General features: G+C 44.0%; 1 long non-coding RNA gene across 1 annotated transcript in view; it reads right to left on the bottom strand.

Annotated features, from left to right (window-relative positions):
- Positions 1 to 16,508, bottom strand: part of LOC148937506 (uncharacterized) — a 35,360-nt gene extending 18,852 nt beyond the window's left edge. Inside the window, exons 1-2 of the long non-coding RNA XR_016138236.1 lie at positions 14,609 to 16,508; positions 8,950 to 12,111 (exon numbers count right to left, since the gene is read on the bottom strand). This is a non-coding gene — a long non-coding RNA (uncharacterized LOC148937506). The remainder of the gene's footprint in view (positions 1 to 8,949; positions 12,112 to 14,608) is intronic.
- Between the last annotated feature and the right edge of the window lie 208 nt (positions 16,509 to 16,716).

Genomic DNA, 16,716 nt, shown 5'->3' with positions numbered 1-16,716 from the left:
TACCTTTTAGATCGGAGTTTCGCGTTGCGCAGGTTTCGATGCGCGATCGCTTGCGCTTCGTTAAGTCTGTTTGAGAGGTTGACGTAATATTCGGCGTAACTCTCGTTGTTTTCATCAAGCGCCGCGGGTTCACTCGTGGGCACGCGCACAGGGTGACCGTAGATTAGTTCATGTGGGGTAAAACGGGTACCTTCGTGTACACTGGTTATACGAGAAGCTAGCTAATTTTAATATTTTATCCCAATTCTTGTTTTTTGTCAATAAACTGTTTTAAATATTCCCACAAGACATGGTGAGATCTTTCTACCGAGCCATTGGATTGTGATCGGTAAGCAGTGGTTCTAAATTGCGTTATTTTAAATTTTCGGGCCACATTTTTCATTAAAGAATTCATGAAATGAGTCCCCTGATCCGTGAGAATCGCTTTAGGCGCGCCGTGTACACAAACGTACTCGTTCACGAAAGCATCGACGACATCAATAGCGGATATGCCTTTAAGGGGAATTGCGGATGAATATTTGGTGAGCAGATCTTGTACCGTAAGGATATACGAATTACCTAGATGCGTAGTAGGTAACGGTCCCATGATATTCATAGATATTTTATCGAACGTCTTATCAGGTGTATCGGTTAATACCATGGGTTGCCTGACTTTTATGCGCGTTAGTTTATTTAGTTGACAGTTTTGGCAGTTGGCTATGTATTTACCGATCTGTTTTTTCATACCCGGCCAAATGTACCTTTCTCTTATTCGCGCGAAAGTTTTCGTCACGCCTTTGTGTCCTCCGAAGGCAGATGCGTAGTACTCTTCGATTATTTTGATTCTATCATCCGCGGGTGGGATAATGATTTCATTAGTACAGACATTTATTTCCAGGTCCTAGTCCCACAGCGTGGTGCGAAATATCTTATCTATCTTCGAGAACGGAATACTACTCACATCGCTTTTACAGATCGAGAGGGTTCGCAGGCCCAGCTCGCGGGTTATATCGGTCAGTGAGAGCTTCTCGAATACTGTCGAGGATTGTGAGAGATGAAACATTCTTTTCAATGGGGAGCGCAATGATGTATTTATTGCCTACGCGTCTTATCTTACCGCGCCCGATGGCGTCGCAAGGTTCAGACAAAAGGTCTTGTTTATTTAAGATTCGGGATCCCAGGTCACATGGTTTTCCCTGTGCGTCTACAAACACGACTAAGTTATCCTTTCGGCTTACGAGGCTGTCTCTGATCTCTTTTATTCTTAAAAAATGTGACCGGTACGTTGTCGGCGTTGAACAGATTTTCGTCCTTCGTTGTTTCGCTCTCGCTCGCGCTGGTACCGTCGTCGGTATCTATTTCGGAAGTTTGTTCGTCGAGATGGTCGAGGTTGTCGCTTATTCCGCTGTTTTCGCTGGAGGTTATATTCAGGTTTCCGTCCTCCGCGGCGATAGGCGTCTGCGGATTTCGCGGTCCGGTGCCGTCGAACAATGGTTCGTCGGAGTTGCTCGCGCTTGCGTCGGATGGCGGCTCGTGCGCTCCTGTAAGGGGAAACGTCTGCATCACGGAGTTTCGCGACAGCGCATCCGCGTTGGCATTCATTTTTCCCGCTTTATATATTACTTCGTATTCATACTCGGCAAGCTTTAGCCGCCATCACACCAGTCGCGACGTCGGGTCTTTAACGGAATGGAGCCATGTTAGTGATTTATGGTCGATGACTAACTGGAATTTGTGATCGTACAGATATGGCCTGAAGTAATTTACGTAAACTAGACCTAAAAGCTCCTTTTCGATGGTTGAATAATTTTGCTCGAGCGGGCTTAGCAGTCGAGAGGCAATAGGGAGATCCTTGCCTATCGGTTCTTGGCTTAATATTCTGCCAATAGCAAACTTGGACGCGTCGGTCGTCACGACAAAAGGTTTGGAGAAATCGGGATATTGCAGTAACTGTTCCGAGCAAAGGGCGGCTTTCAGCGTTTCGAACGCGAGTTCCTGCGAATCTTCCCACTTAAATTTCGCCTCCTTCTTTAGTAAGTCAGTCAAGGGCTTTGCCGTCTTTGAAAAATTTGATATGAACCGGCGGTAGTAACTGGCAAGTCCCAGGAACTGCTTTATATTTTTTGTGGAGCATGGGCATGGAAAGTTTTTTTATCGCGTGTATTTTTTTAGGGTCTGGTTTTACCCCGTCTTCACCTATTATGTGACCTAAGTAGGTAACTTCCCTCCGCAGGAATTCGCATTTCTCCGGCTGGAGGCGGAATTTCGCGTTTCTTAATCTATCGGCTAATTTATTAAACTTGATCTCAAGCTCGCGCAAGAAGCTGGCGTATACCACTATGTTATCCAAATACACCAACATTTCTATCCCTTGCACTCAGTACCTGATCCATGAGTCGTTGGAACGTCGCTGGGGCGTTCTTTAACCCGAATGGCATTCGTTTGAAATGGTAATGCCCGAAAGGCGTGGAAAAGGCCGTTTTCAGCGTGTCTGACTCATGCATAGGGATCTGGTGAAAACCCGACGCTAGATCGAAGACGCTGAAATATTTCGCGCTTCCTAGTTGGTCTAATATTTCGGTAATATTGGGGAGGGGGTACGCGTCCCCTATCGTTTTTTCATTTAATGCGCGATAGTCGACCATGCGCCAGCGTTGGTTCTCCTGAGAGTCGGGTTTTTTTGACACAATCAGAGGTGAATTGGAATGCTCTATTACATTGTTTTCTAATAATTTATTTACTTGTTTAGTAATTTCCTCCCTGTGCATTAGCGGAAATCTATACTGTTTCACGTTCACGGGCGCGTTGTCCGTTGTAGTTATGGTGTGCTCAATTGCATTTGTAGCTGATCCGTGGGGAGTTGAAAGAGATCGGCATTTCTTTTTATAAGAGTATCGACATGGTTCGCCTCTGTTTCATTTAGATGGTCTAACCTAAGTAGACCTCGGACCTCTGTGATTCTATCGCGTTCGTGCGGTGTCTCTCCCGATCGAGACACGGTGGTGCAGTTGACAGCGCGGGTTTGGCGGGGGGAAATTGATGCGACGGCTTCTATTTCTTCCAGCCGAATTGTGGGAATAGTAATTTCTTGATCCGCCTCCGTAGCGTTAATGATTTGAGCATAGGCTTTCCCTTTCCTGTTTGTAACGATCGCTTCCCCCAGGTAAACCCCCTCCGCGACGCTAAGTCGCGGCAGGTAGCCGATGCTAATTTCGGGGTTAGAAATGTAGGAAATATAACCTCGCTCACGTAATACACGAAAACTATAACAAAACAATTTACATTGTAATATTTTTATCAACAATGATATAAATAAACAAAACCATATTATTAACCAACCAATTTCTTTATATCGTCAATTATAACTTCAGAAACTAAGAAACCTTTGTACATCAAACCTTTCACTTTTGTTCCATTTTAATAATAAATATAGAAGTTAATAACAAAATTAATAACAATAGAAAGGATGTGAATAAGGAATAAAAGTCATTTCGACATTTCTGTTACCTATTTCCTTGGCAGTATCTAATCCTGAGGTTTTACCCTCTTAACCGCATGGAAAAGAATCTCACAAATAACGTGTGAGTGTAGCGGTTGAGGATCTGTTGATTTCGGCTCCGTCCGATCTCCCACGTCACACTCCTCTCTCTTGGCTATCAATTTCGCGGCGATGAATGCTTCAAAAGGATTAAGATAGTGTTCGGGTTTCAACTGGAGGCGATAAACAGTCGGCAACCCATTGCAAAAGCATTCTGCCGTCAGAATGTCTATCTCGCTTGTTATCTCTCTGTCTAATCTACCTCGTGCTCTTCTTTCACCATCCATCACTGCGGATCTGAGTTCTTTTACTCGATCTATGTAATCTAAAATATGTTCTCGCGCCTTTATGTGGATCGCGGTTAATTCTCCTCGGTATTGAGCAACGTTCTTTATGGAACCGAATGCGCTCTCCAATAAGTCGGTCAGCTGCGTTACTGACTCGCATGGTTCGTCTGCTACTGCAGAGTGGGCCCTGCCTCTTAATTTTGCAATTAATAATCTTGTAAAAGATCGTTCGTAATTTGGCGGTAGTATGTCTCATGCTTATCAACAAGCGCTCAGAAATTTATTTAACGGTATATTTTAACCGTCGTAGTATGGGACGAACTCGGTTGCTTCGCGATATGAGATTCTCGGTGCTGGTGGTAAATCTGACGCGGCCTCACTTATATCGGGATATGAGATTCGCGGATTTAGAAAAGATTGTCCTAATGGGACTTCTGATATTTGTTCGTTGCGATGATCGATAACGTTTCGTAATTCTGCTACCTCGTTATGCAGTGTCGCGATTATTTCAACGACGTCGCGCATTATTTCTCGTTCTTTACGAAAAGCGTTCATTTCTGCTTTCAAATCGTTTTTATCGTCCATTTCGGAGCGTTCCGCGGATGCCATGCATTCATGTTCAACGTCTTCCTCGAGGGGAGACCTTTTATTTGATCGCGTATTCATTGCGACAGGCGTTCTCTGCATGAGAGATTTTAGATTTTGAGATTTTAAAGGAGAAATTTATGCGAAGAGTTTTTCTTTGCAGGTTTAACAATTTCCCAACGAGCAGGAACTCAACGTCTATAAGGACTCCGGGCAGTTTTCCCGCCAAGCAGAGTCTTGTGGATTAATTAAAAAGTTTTAATGATTTAAACTCTTACAATTTGTAGGAGTAACATGCGTAATCGATTTTCAGAGAGCCCGAATTTTTATTTTCATGCAGTTAGTGGACATGCAAGAATATAAGCGTTAGGATATTGTATTTGAATTTAGAAGAAAAATTATTTATACAGTGGCTTTTGGTATCCCATCGCTGTCACCAGTTTGTTACATCCGGAATGACGCAACGTAGTTACGTCTGGACGAAATTGATTCGATTCTATCGAACAGTATTCACGCCGGGCTGTATGGAGGAAATTTCGTGTAAAAATTTTTAATTTGGAAATTGTAGAAACCTCGAGTGGCAAGGTTTCTTTTTTTATTAAGATTTTGCAGCAATTTTAATTAATGAGTAAATGACAGAGATCTCGAGCGGCAAAGATCCCGTCAGCTTAATCAGAAGGCGTTTTTAGTTGTCTCGTCGAGTATTTTGTCTATGTAAATTATTTAGGAAGAAACTAAGTCTCCTGGAAAAAATAATTTCATGCGTTCCGATGCTGTTATCGACGTCTATAATGGTCGGATCTGGTAACGATTCAAACGTTTGATTTTCTTCTCGTAAATGATTTAGAAAAGCAATGAAGGCGTCTACGCACGCGTTGCAATTGTTTAGTTCGCGACAAATGGACAATTCAGTCAGGCAGTGCTCGCACTTTCGCGACACTGGATTATTTTCGATATGAACAAAATGTCTTAACACCAATTGAAATTGTTGTTCGGGGTGAATTCGCTCATAGTCTGCTTTGCACTGATGGCACAAGAGTCCTTGTTATAATCACTGGCGATACCAAACAACCCGTAACTGAATTCAGTAATGCAATGACAAAGACTTACGCGATGCGTATAAATTGCGGCGGGGGAAGTTTTCGATTTTCGCAGTCTCTTGAGTCGTTCCCTGCACATTTGTGGTTTTCTAAATTCGAGCATGCAGCAATAATATCTGTCCTACCTTTAGTAGTGGTTGTAGAGAATCTCACTCCTGATTTCCATGTATCTCTTCTTCCATGGATCAGTGACGAGCATCCGCAGCGGCGGCAATCTCGGAGTGATGGAAGGTGATGGGGATTAGCTTCCATGTTGGAGGCGGCCTCGGTGACCAAAAGCTTCCAGAGAATAATTGTTCGTAGTTTTTGTTGTAACCTGACTCGATACCAAGCAGATTTTGCAAATGTCGAGGAAGTCGATTGTTTAATTTATTAAAGAGTTTTTTCAACGATTGCTTTCGGCCTGAACGGTGACGGCGTTTCAATGGCATCGCAAAGAAATCTTACTGTAATAATTCATTATGAACTTTTTATTTCGTGACTCTAAGCTGTGCTCTTGCATAGAGGAATGCGCTTAATGACGCAAGCGATATCGTTATCTGCGGTATGTTATATCTCACGGGCGACTCTGTAGTGAGCGCTGCAACTCAATGCATCATGAGAACACAATATTCCGTATTAATTTGCGTTTATTTTATGCACTATCCAAGATTCCGACAAGGTGTTGTGCCTCGCGGGCGACTCTCAGGAGCGCCGCATGTTTGGTGTGTCACGGCTATCTACATCTTATAATTTTAAATGAAGGAATGCGCGTAATATGATAAAATATTGATTTATTGATTTATTGATTGAATTCTTGTCAGTACCAAACTTCGATTGTTACCAACGAAGATTCAGATGACACCTCTGAGAAAGAACCTTCCCCCTCTTAATTATGGGTTTGAAAGAAGGAAGTGATGAGAAGCTCGCGCGGGGATTCTGATTATTTCCACCTATAAATATGCGTGCGGAAAAAGCGGCCGCGGCCTTTTCTTCGGTACTAACTAGGCGGTGACATTAGTTTGTGGCGCGTGATCAACTTTAGGGTTAAATTCTTAAATTTATAATTAATTTCTGTAATATTTCTCTTAGGAGAATTTAAAAGCCTCATTGTCATTATGACTTTTATTTCTTATTCCCATCCTTTCTATTGTTATTAATTTTGTTATTATCTTTTATATTTATTATTAAAATGGAACAAAAGTGAAAGATTTGATATACAAAGGTTTCTTAGTTTCTGAAGTTATAATTGTCGATATAAAGAAACTGGTTGGTTAATGATATGGTTTTGTTTATTTACATCATTGTTAATAAAAATATTACAATATACCGATAATTGTTTTGTTATAGTTTTCGTGCATTACGTGGACGAGGTTATATTTCCTACATTTGTTTTTTATTCATTATTTACTATTTGTTGAGATTTTGTTGTTAATGTTGAAATGCTTAGATAAGGATGCTATATTAAGCTCTATTTTCTTTGTTACTTTATTGAACAGTCTGGAGAAGTGATTTCGATATGTTCTGCTTTTGTTAGTGAGATTCTAGGGAAAATTTACTAGGAACATTAAGGCTGTAGTAGCGCCATAAGATTACGGTAAGGAGCGGCCATTTTGTATAAATCTTTAAATAATTTTAAGCGGTATGTTCTTTTTATTATATAGGAATATGTATAGGAAAGGTTTTACGGTGCTATCTCCTGATACAGTCAGTCATAAATAATTAAAAATTTTTGAAAAATTTACATTTACATTTTGAAAAATTTACATTGTCCATCTCACGCCGCATATTGTGTAACTCGGCGCGCAGCGATGCTAGCATGTCGCCCATTTCACGCATAGCCGCCCGATTCTCCTCGACATCGACGCGGTCTCGCTGCATCGCAGCATTCTCCGCGCAGGTTCTCTCTCTTCCTCTGTTTAACGCGTCGGTTTCGGCGGCTAACTGCGCGGCGCGTTCCTCCTGTGCGGCGCGAATCCGCTCTAGCTCCTCTTTGGTAAGGGGCTTTTTAGAATTTTGACGCGTATTCATATTACCGTCCTTCCCTTTTACGGGCGTACATAGCATATGAGTTACGAAGCGAAAAGTAAATCGGTGAAATATGCCGAAATGTTCGATTCTCCCGATTAACGGTATCCCATCGCTGGTACCAACAATATGTCACGTCACGGGCGATGTTGCCAAGCAAATCACCACGTGGCACCGGACAAAGGCGGGAATACGCTCGTGTAACGTCCGGAGAGCCGCCATATATTTTTTTTTCCTACCGCGCATGTAATATCGTCTTAACGTGGCTCACCACCGGGCCGACGACCGAGAATGGCCATTGGCTCTCCTACCGTTTCGCCTAATATGGCCCCGCCATATTTATTTCTCTTAGGTTTTGTATACTATAATCATCCTCCTCAATAATCATAGATATTTAGCAAATATGCACTCTACTACCTTTCCTTACTAATTAAAAATAAACATAATACTTAATAAAAGTATACGAAATATCTTATAACAAGGTTTAAATATATATATATGTACACACATATATATATATATGTGTGTACATATCTAGATCATAATAATAAACAGTCCTTAAATATATTTAAATATATCAATATTAATAATAAGCTCATGTTAACGATAGCGATACCGGCGATCAATTAATTATAAGATAATATTACTATAACAAAACTCTCATCACTGTTACAGCGCATTACTCCCGGTCAGCCGCTGATTCTGATTGGCTGACCAATGCACGCCATAGATACATATATCTAACCTTGGTACATAACCCGCGCCACGCCAGCGCCACGTGCGTTGGCGTAGCCACGCCATCCGCCATCTTGCGCCACAGCCGAGCGCTGCAATGCCCGCCGAAACACCGACACTTCAGTGCGCGCCGCGGAACCATCAACACGTGCCACACTCGTGCGCGTCGTCAAGCGTCTTATTTCCACTTCTAGTATATAGTTCAACTTCTAGTACGTAATTCGACTTCTATCGTATAGTTCCATTTCTAATTCTAAATAAGTAGCCTCAATTTTTGTGTTATTGAATGATATCTCGTGAGTGTAATCTTGAATCAAATGTCTAAATAAATTAGTATTATAATTGAACTTCCACGTGTCCATTCTTTCGCGCGTACCATCACCGCATCGGTTAGTGAAAGTGTTCGCGAGGTAATGAGGTTTCACGCGTTATTAAACAATTCTCAAATTTGATGTATCGTCCATTATAGCAAGAACGCTGAGGTTCTCCCGGACCAGGTGTGGTGCGTTCATCTGCACTTACCATGACGGAGGCTCGAAATTCTTGTCCGCGATAGATTCAATCGTTCCCACGCGAAGCCGAAACGTAATGCGAATTGACTCGCCGCTGGATAAATATAAAAACCTTCGTTTAACAATTGAACAATCGAAGCCTCACACGAATGCCAAAAGGTAGAAAGAATCGCGCTGGTCGGAAGATTCGACACTTGGAGTACGACCTCCACGTGGCATCCATTTTCGACCATAAAGAAGCCATCGGCGAGACTACCAGGTTCGACGGAGAGTACGAGCGCCTGGTGCACGACAGACTCTGGAGTGGACGATCGGTCTCGTCAGCGTCTGCCGCTTCGACAAGCGAACTCCAGTTCCGGCCTCGAATCTCCCTCGAGGAGTATCTGCGCAGAGCATCTTAAGCCACGGTAGGTGAATTGATTCAACAAACAAAATATAAGCCTCCCGCGCGTGGGAATCCTCGCGTCATCTCGTTGATTTAAATGTAAGGACCTCGCCGCGTGTATTGCAATTATCTCATTAAACAATATATGAAAAATTACTATTACATTTACCATTACAATTACGCCACGTGCATATTTCGGAACGACGCTTATATCGTAGAAGAATTTCGTTGCGTCAGCGTAAACGTGACCGTCTATCGCACAAAAAAAAATAAGGAAAGCGACTCGGCCGGAAGGGTTTTACGACCGATCCTTTGTTTTTTTTTGGGTACAGTTTTTTTGCTCCGTGCGTCGATTTCGAGGAATGCACGTTCCAATGCTCGTTTATAACTTCTTTGAGAATACACTGAAATATTTGAAATATTATTTAACACCATGTGCGGACGCACTTCATTTGCTAGAATTCTTAATTAATTGTCGTGATGTGCCTTCCTCGATTTAATACCGTACGCAACTCGCACACTCATCCGAGCGCCGCCTTCCGTTATCGCGTCAATTCAGTGCGTGGCATCACCGCTTTCGGTTACCGTCGCGTAGACTCAGCCGCTAGGTGTTTACCCAACAGCGCGGAAATTCTCTGCTATCGTTGCAAAGAATTAATACCTGAGGGCACGCTTACATACCGTCTCGCCTATCTCATTCTTTCAAATTCGAGTACACCGAACTCGTGGACTTCTGCGAGTGTTGTTACGCCTCTCTCTCCATCATCCGCGGGATAGAACATTGCGACGAATGTACCGAAATATATATAGCCGCCCTACAAGTCCTTGAAGAAGAGGGGGAAATAATCGAGAACGCTGAGGGACGATACTACGTCGACGAATCAAACTCCGCACTCGACGTGATTATTTCGTGGCGACTGTTAAACTTTTCTCTTTCATTATTCCAACGCGAAGAATAAAAACCAGTTGAGAATATCCAACTTTCCACCTCGATCCAATCGATTCGTTGCTGGCGATTTACCGCTCGATCGCTGGCAGCGTTGCCGGCAGACGTGTCCCTCTTGTCCGGTGCTACGCGGCGTACCGTTCCCGCGGACCGTCGCCGCCCGTGACGTAACAAAAACTGGTAACAGCGGTGGGATGCGTTAATCGGGAGAATCGGAATCTCGATATATCTCACCGACCCGCGTTATACTCGCGCAGTAACGATCTCATATGCTCCGTACACCAGTAAAAGGCGAGAAGGAAACCGGCATGACCACGCGCGCTCAAAAAGGAAAGCTCGCGAACGACGACGCAGAGATGATCTCCGTAGACAGGCCGGGTACCCCAGAACAAAGTATACCGACAGCGAATTCGATGTTATGCAAGCTAACATTGCTAAGCGCGCCGCGCAATTACAGGCCGACGCCGATGCATTACAACGGGAGAGAGAAGAAATTAGGGTGGAGAGCGCCGCGCTACGAAGAGACCGAGCTGAAGCAGAGCAGAGTCGAGCTGCCGTGTGCGAAATGAATAATATGCTTACTGCTATGCGCGCTGAATTAAATAACAGTCGCCACGAAATCGAAATCGAACACGGCGTGACCTACCACCGTGAAGCCTCAGCCTTCCCGCCGGGAAACGGTTTACGGAAACGCCCGCTCTCTTTGGCGAACTGAACGAGTCGGGTACGGAACTCCCTCCCGCGCCGAAGATAACGTATCGCGAAGCGACCGAGTTCGTTCCAATTTTTGATAGTTATAACATCCCTTTGTCGAAATTCCTCGGAGCGTGTAGTCAAGCGCGCAACATCCTGCCGCCCCATTTCGAGAGACCCCTCACGCGTTTACTGGTAGCGAATTGCGCGGTCACGCCCACGCCGACGAGCCGTGCGACACAGTGATACAACTGTTAGACTTATTAAATAGTGCCTTCGGCTCAATAAAAAGTGTTGTGCAATATCGCAGGGAATTGACCGCTGTGCGCTTTAAATCGGGAGAGCATATACTAGATTACAATGACCGCATCAAGGAGCTCCGAGCCTCCATAAGGGACGGAGAACGCCGGGCCCACGATACGATAGATTCCGCGACGAGCCAAGAGATAGACGAACTCACCGCTTCGTGTTTCTGTGAGGGTCTATCCACCCCCCTTCGTTTACAACTCAAACCGGGACATTTTCACCAGCCGTTCGAGGCATTCGCCGCCGGAAAGATCATAGCCAAGCGTAACGAGATAGAACGGCAGCGTTACGGAATGCCGCCCCGTCAAGGACCGAGCCCAAATAAACAAATCCTTAGCGCAAACCGTCGTTTCCCCGAAACGGATGCGGGCCCTAGCCTGCGCTACAGGCAGTCCGCACCGCCGGAACGACGATGCTCGTCTCCGCGACTCGACACATACAGAGACCGCGATCGGAACTATTCACCGCGCTACCTTTCCGAGTGGCCCGAGCGCTGCGACGAAGTAAGACGAGCCGCGCCGCTTTACGAGAAACACGAATTGCCTACGTCGAGGAGAGGCGACAGAGGGCCGCGCGACTACGGATCGCAGCCTAACGATAAATGGTGCAGGTATTGCAAAAATCGCGGCCATGAAATGGAGTGTCGGAAACGACAATACAATAACAGTCGCCTCAACGAACCGGTCGGGATCCGCCCCGTGGGTCGGACGCAGCGCGCGCGGATCCTCCAAGGAGTACGCGTCCGGTGAATGTCGTGGAGACGGAGAAAGAAGTGTCAGGATCGCAGTCTTAAATCCGCAAGAATATTCACCCCCACTATAACATTATTCGCGCATGGCTTAATCAAGGAAACTAATTTCGATGGTCGACACAGGGGCGGCACCGAATCTAATAAAGGAGCGTTGCTGACACATCCCGAGACTCCGGTATTCAGACGCGATACAATATACCTAACCGGGATCACCGAAGGCAGGCTGGAAATTCTCGGGTCGGCTCGTATAGAATTTATGGGCCACAAGATAACCTTACACGTGGTACCTGTGTAACGTCAGAAGAGCCAACGTAAAAATATTTTTCCCTCCCCTTTTATCCCACCTGCGCAGAAGCGCCACTATTCAAGCCAAAGTTGGCAACAACCGGCTCTCCTGCCGTTGACATATCACGCGCTGCGCCTTACCGCCAGCGAATATACACTGTAATAAATATAAGTAATAAATAATAATATTAATAAATAAATCATGCTAACAACGAATCTAATCAATTGTAAAACTATTAATACTACAATAAGGCTCGCGTTGCTGTTGCGCATCATCTCCAGTCAGCCGCGCGCTGATTGGCCGACCAACGACCATTGTAGATATGTGCGTCTAGTCTAGCTTTATAGGCTATGACCGCCGCGTGCGCCACGTGCGTTGGCGTACCCACGCCATCCGCCATCTTGCGCCACGTGCTTTGGCGTACCCACGCCATCCGCCATCTTGCGCCACGTGCTTTGGCGTACCCACGCCATCCGCCATCTTGCGCCACGTGCTTTGGCGTACCCACGCCATCCGCCATCTTGCGCCGCGTGCGTTGGCGTACCCACGCTACCGCCACGTTGCGCAACAGCGCCGCCGCAGGCCGCGCGTTACAACGCGCGGCCATGCTCGCGCACTCTTGTACGCGCCGTCGAGTAGTACACATCGTGCGAGTGTCAATCCAAATCTAATCCCAATTCCAATTCTAATTTTAAGTCAATTCTATTTCGTCTCAATCTAGTTAAGTTAATTAAGTGATCATTTGTATTCTAAATTTTGTATTGCTCTAAATTTAACCAAGTGTTACGCGAGTGTAATTCGATTCATGAATATTTGAATATAGTAAGTACAGTGTATTCGCCACGTGTCATTCATTGCATCATCCTTCCTATCGCCGCGAGAAATCGGAAGTGTTCGCGAGGCTAAAGAGGCAACGGGCATTAACAACTCAAACCTTATTTTACCGAATAATTAGCAGTTAAAGCGAGAATTCCAATCGTTTCCGGGGGCAAGGTGTTGTGCGTTATCCGCACTTACCACGAAGGAAACATTGGACTTCGAGCACGCGGTAATTCTAATCTTTTAATTAAATACAATATACGCCTGGAGCCTCTGCCGAATGCCTAAAGCACGGAGGAATCGCGCGGGTCGTAACAACGCACTTCGGCGGCTTGAATACGACCTCCACGTGGCCGCGATTTACGATCATAACGCGATCATCGGCGAGGAAGTGAGTTACGACGGCGAGTACGAACTCCTCGTGCACGACAGCCTCTGGAGCGCCTTACCGGCCCCGTCCACCCCCGTAGCAGCTTACCAGGGAAGCAGTTTCAGACCACGCATCTCCCTCGAGGAGTATCTGCGCAGAGCGGACACCGAAAGGTAGGTGAAAATCATACATCAAGTTTTATTCCCGGTCGCTTTCGCGTTCCCATCTTGCATACGTTTCAGTAAAATATAGAGTATAAAGGAATTAGACGTGAATGAATATAAGAGTACTCGCGTTCAAGATTCTTTCGGGTTGCGTCACTCGTTTTGTTCGCGTCGACCGACCGTCGCATAGTTGCATCGCCCGACCGGAAGGGTTTTACGACCGACCCTTTTTTGCCGCCCTTGCCACTTTCTCCTAAGGCATGTAGGGTTTTGAGCCGGTTTATCGCTACGCACGGAAATATTCCAGTTTCGTAATATCATTTTAATATTGAATATTCGCCGCGTAATATTAATTCCCGTTATTTGACGTAATGTGCCCGCCTTGCTTTCTCGAGCCACGAGATTCGCGCACTCACCCGGCCGCCGTATACAGATACCGTAGGAGCACGGTGCGTTGCCTTACCACGTTCGGATATCGACGCGTGGACGACGCTATCGCCGAGTTACTCCCTAATAGTGCCGAATATCTTTGCTTTCGATGTAAGGAAGAAATACCAGAGGGAACTCTTACGTATCGTCTTGAATTGGCCCACGCGTTCCAGTTCGGGTATACTTCCGCCCGGGATCATTGCGATTGCTGCCGCGCTAGTCTTGTAATAGTCCGCGACATTGAGCTTTGCCCTGACTGCACCGAAGTTTTTACTGTGTCTCTAGAAGTGCTCAGGGAATTAGGTAACGCTATAGAGAACATCTGCGGGCGATACTACCTCGACGAGACCAATCCCGCTCCCGATGGCATCCTATCGCGCCGGCTAACCAACTTCTCTGTTGCACTGATCCGCTTACAGTCTAATAATCGCCCAACGTCTGGTTAAACGCAACGTTAGCCGTGTAATTCACTGAAATTTCCTGAGAACTCAATAATTCGCCGCTGACATTATCGGAGGGGTTCCCGCGGATTTGAGCAGTATAATCAGGGTTTCGTACTCCTTAATTCCTTAATTCCTTAATTCTTCCGAACCGCTGTTGGCGATTTGCCGCTCGATCGCTGGCAGCGTCGCCGAGAGGCGAGCGTATTCCCGCCTTGGTCCAGTGCCACGTGGCGATTTGCTTTGGCAATCTCGCCACCGCCTGCGACGTAACACCTGATCATTTCACCATCGTTCAGAAAGGAATCTTAGGATCAGAATTCCTGCGCGATAATGCCAAAATCGATTTCGGGCGAAAACAGATAGAGTGGCAAGTAATATGCCTGCCCTTCGCCCAACGGGAAACTATCGTAATACCGCACCACATTTTATATGAACCCGGAAATAGCGGTCGGTCATATCCCGCGACTTAGAGTCTGCGATGGGATATATCTCGGCGAAGCGGTCGTGAATAATCGCAATGGAAAGGCATATTCGCAAATAATCAATTCAACCGAATCCAATAAAGAAATCGCCATTCCTACTATTCAACTCAAGTAGATCGAATCAATCTCATGGGAAGACGTCCCTAGGGAAGAATCCTCCCTTAATTGCGGGGTTATAGGCCAGAAAGTAGAATCGAATTCAAAAAGAATCTCAGCGATTCGAACGCTCCTTCGTTTAGAGCACCTCAGTCAGGTAGAGATGGAGTATGTCGATAGGCTCATTGAAAGAAACCCAGACTTTTTCCAGCTCCCTTCCGACCACCTCGAGTACACAGACGCTACCGCTCACATGATTACGACGACGGACAACCAACCCATTAATACAAAGTAATATCGATTTCCGCTTATACATAAAAAGGAAATTACTAGGCAAGTAAACGAGCTACTAAAAAATGATGTAAATGATGTCCGTCCCTCCAGTTTCCCATACAATTCCCCTCTGTGGATTGTTCCTAAGAAACCGGAAGGTAATAAACGAAAGGTAATAAACGATGGCGCATGGTCATAGACTACAGAACGCTCAATGAGAAAACAATAGGCGACGTGTACCCTCTTCCCAACATAACCGAAATCTTAGATCAACTGGGGAGCGCGAAATATTTTAGCGTTTTCGATCTAGCGTCGGGCTTCCATCAAATACCGATGTATAAATCGGACGCGCTGAAAATGGCTTTTTCCACGCCCTTCGGGCACTATTGTCACGTCCCAGCGCCGAGAGTACCTCTAGTCATGTCTAATGTAAATTTTTCAAAAATTTTTAATTATTTATGACTAACTGTATCAGGAGATAGCACCGTAAAACCTTATATACATATAATAAAAAGAATATACCGCTTAAAATTATTTAAAGATTTATACAAAATGGCCGCTCCTTACCTTATGGCGCTACTACAACCTTAAGTTCCTAGTAAATTTTTCCTAGAACCTCACTAACAAAAAACAAAACATACTGAAATCACTTCTCCAGACTGTTCAATAAAGTAACAAAGAAAATAGAGCTTAATATAGCATCCTTATCTAAGCATTTCAACATTAACAACAAAATCTCAACAAATAGTAAATAATGAATAAAAAACAAATGTAGGAAATATAACCTCGTCCACGTAATGCACGAATATTATAACAAAACAATTATCGGTACATTGTAATATTTTTATTAACAATTAATAAACAAAATCATATAATTATATAAATAACAAAATACCAACTAATTTCTTTATATTGTCAAACATAACTTCAGAAACTAAAAAACCTTTGTATATCAAACCTTTCACTTTTATTCCATTTTATAATAATAAATATAAAAGTTAATAACAAAATTAATAACAATAGAAAGGATATGAATAAGGAATAAAAGTCATAATGACAATATAACAAAATCCACGACAAAATATTTATTCAACAGTTCATCTGATACATATCCTTATTTCAAGGAAATTTTGTTGATGTCCTTATATGTATATATTTTCTCTATATAAATACATTCTCCATCAAAAATCCTTTCGAAAACATAAATATAGTTTGTGGTTACGATTCTTAATTCTCAAGTATAAACAAAATTAAGGGTACATGAAAGCACACACACATATATACATATATACGTACATTATACATTTCCTTATGATATAGTTTTCTTTATGAAATTATATAAACAACCCCGATAGAAACATATTCTATCTCAGAAAAGAAATTCTACGATTTAAATTTCGTTTAATAAAATTTATAAATAAATAAATTATTATATTAACAAATAATTATTATGAAAGATTTGGACAACACACAGGAAGTCCTGCAACTTACCTCATTACACATACCTACCTAACTGGCACCGTTTAGAAG

The sequence above is a fragment of the Pogonomyrmex barbatus genome, unplaced genomic scaffold, assembly GCF_055798465.1.
Source record: "Pogonomyrmex barbatus isolate J1 unplaced genomic scaffold, ASM5579846v1 scaffold13, whole genome shotgun sequence".
In the NCBI taxonomy this organism is placed as follows: Eukaryota; Metazoa; Arthropoda; class Insecta; order Hymenoptera; family Formicidae; genus Pogonomyrmex; species Pogonomyrmex barbatus.
The sequence above is the reverse complement of the archived record's forward strand: the minus strand, read 5'-3'. Positions and strand labels throughout refer to the sequence as shown.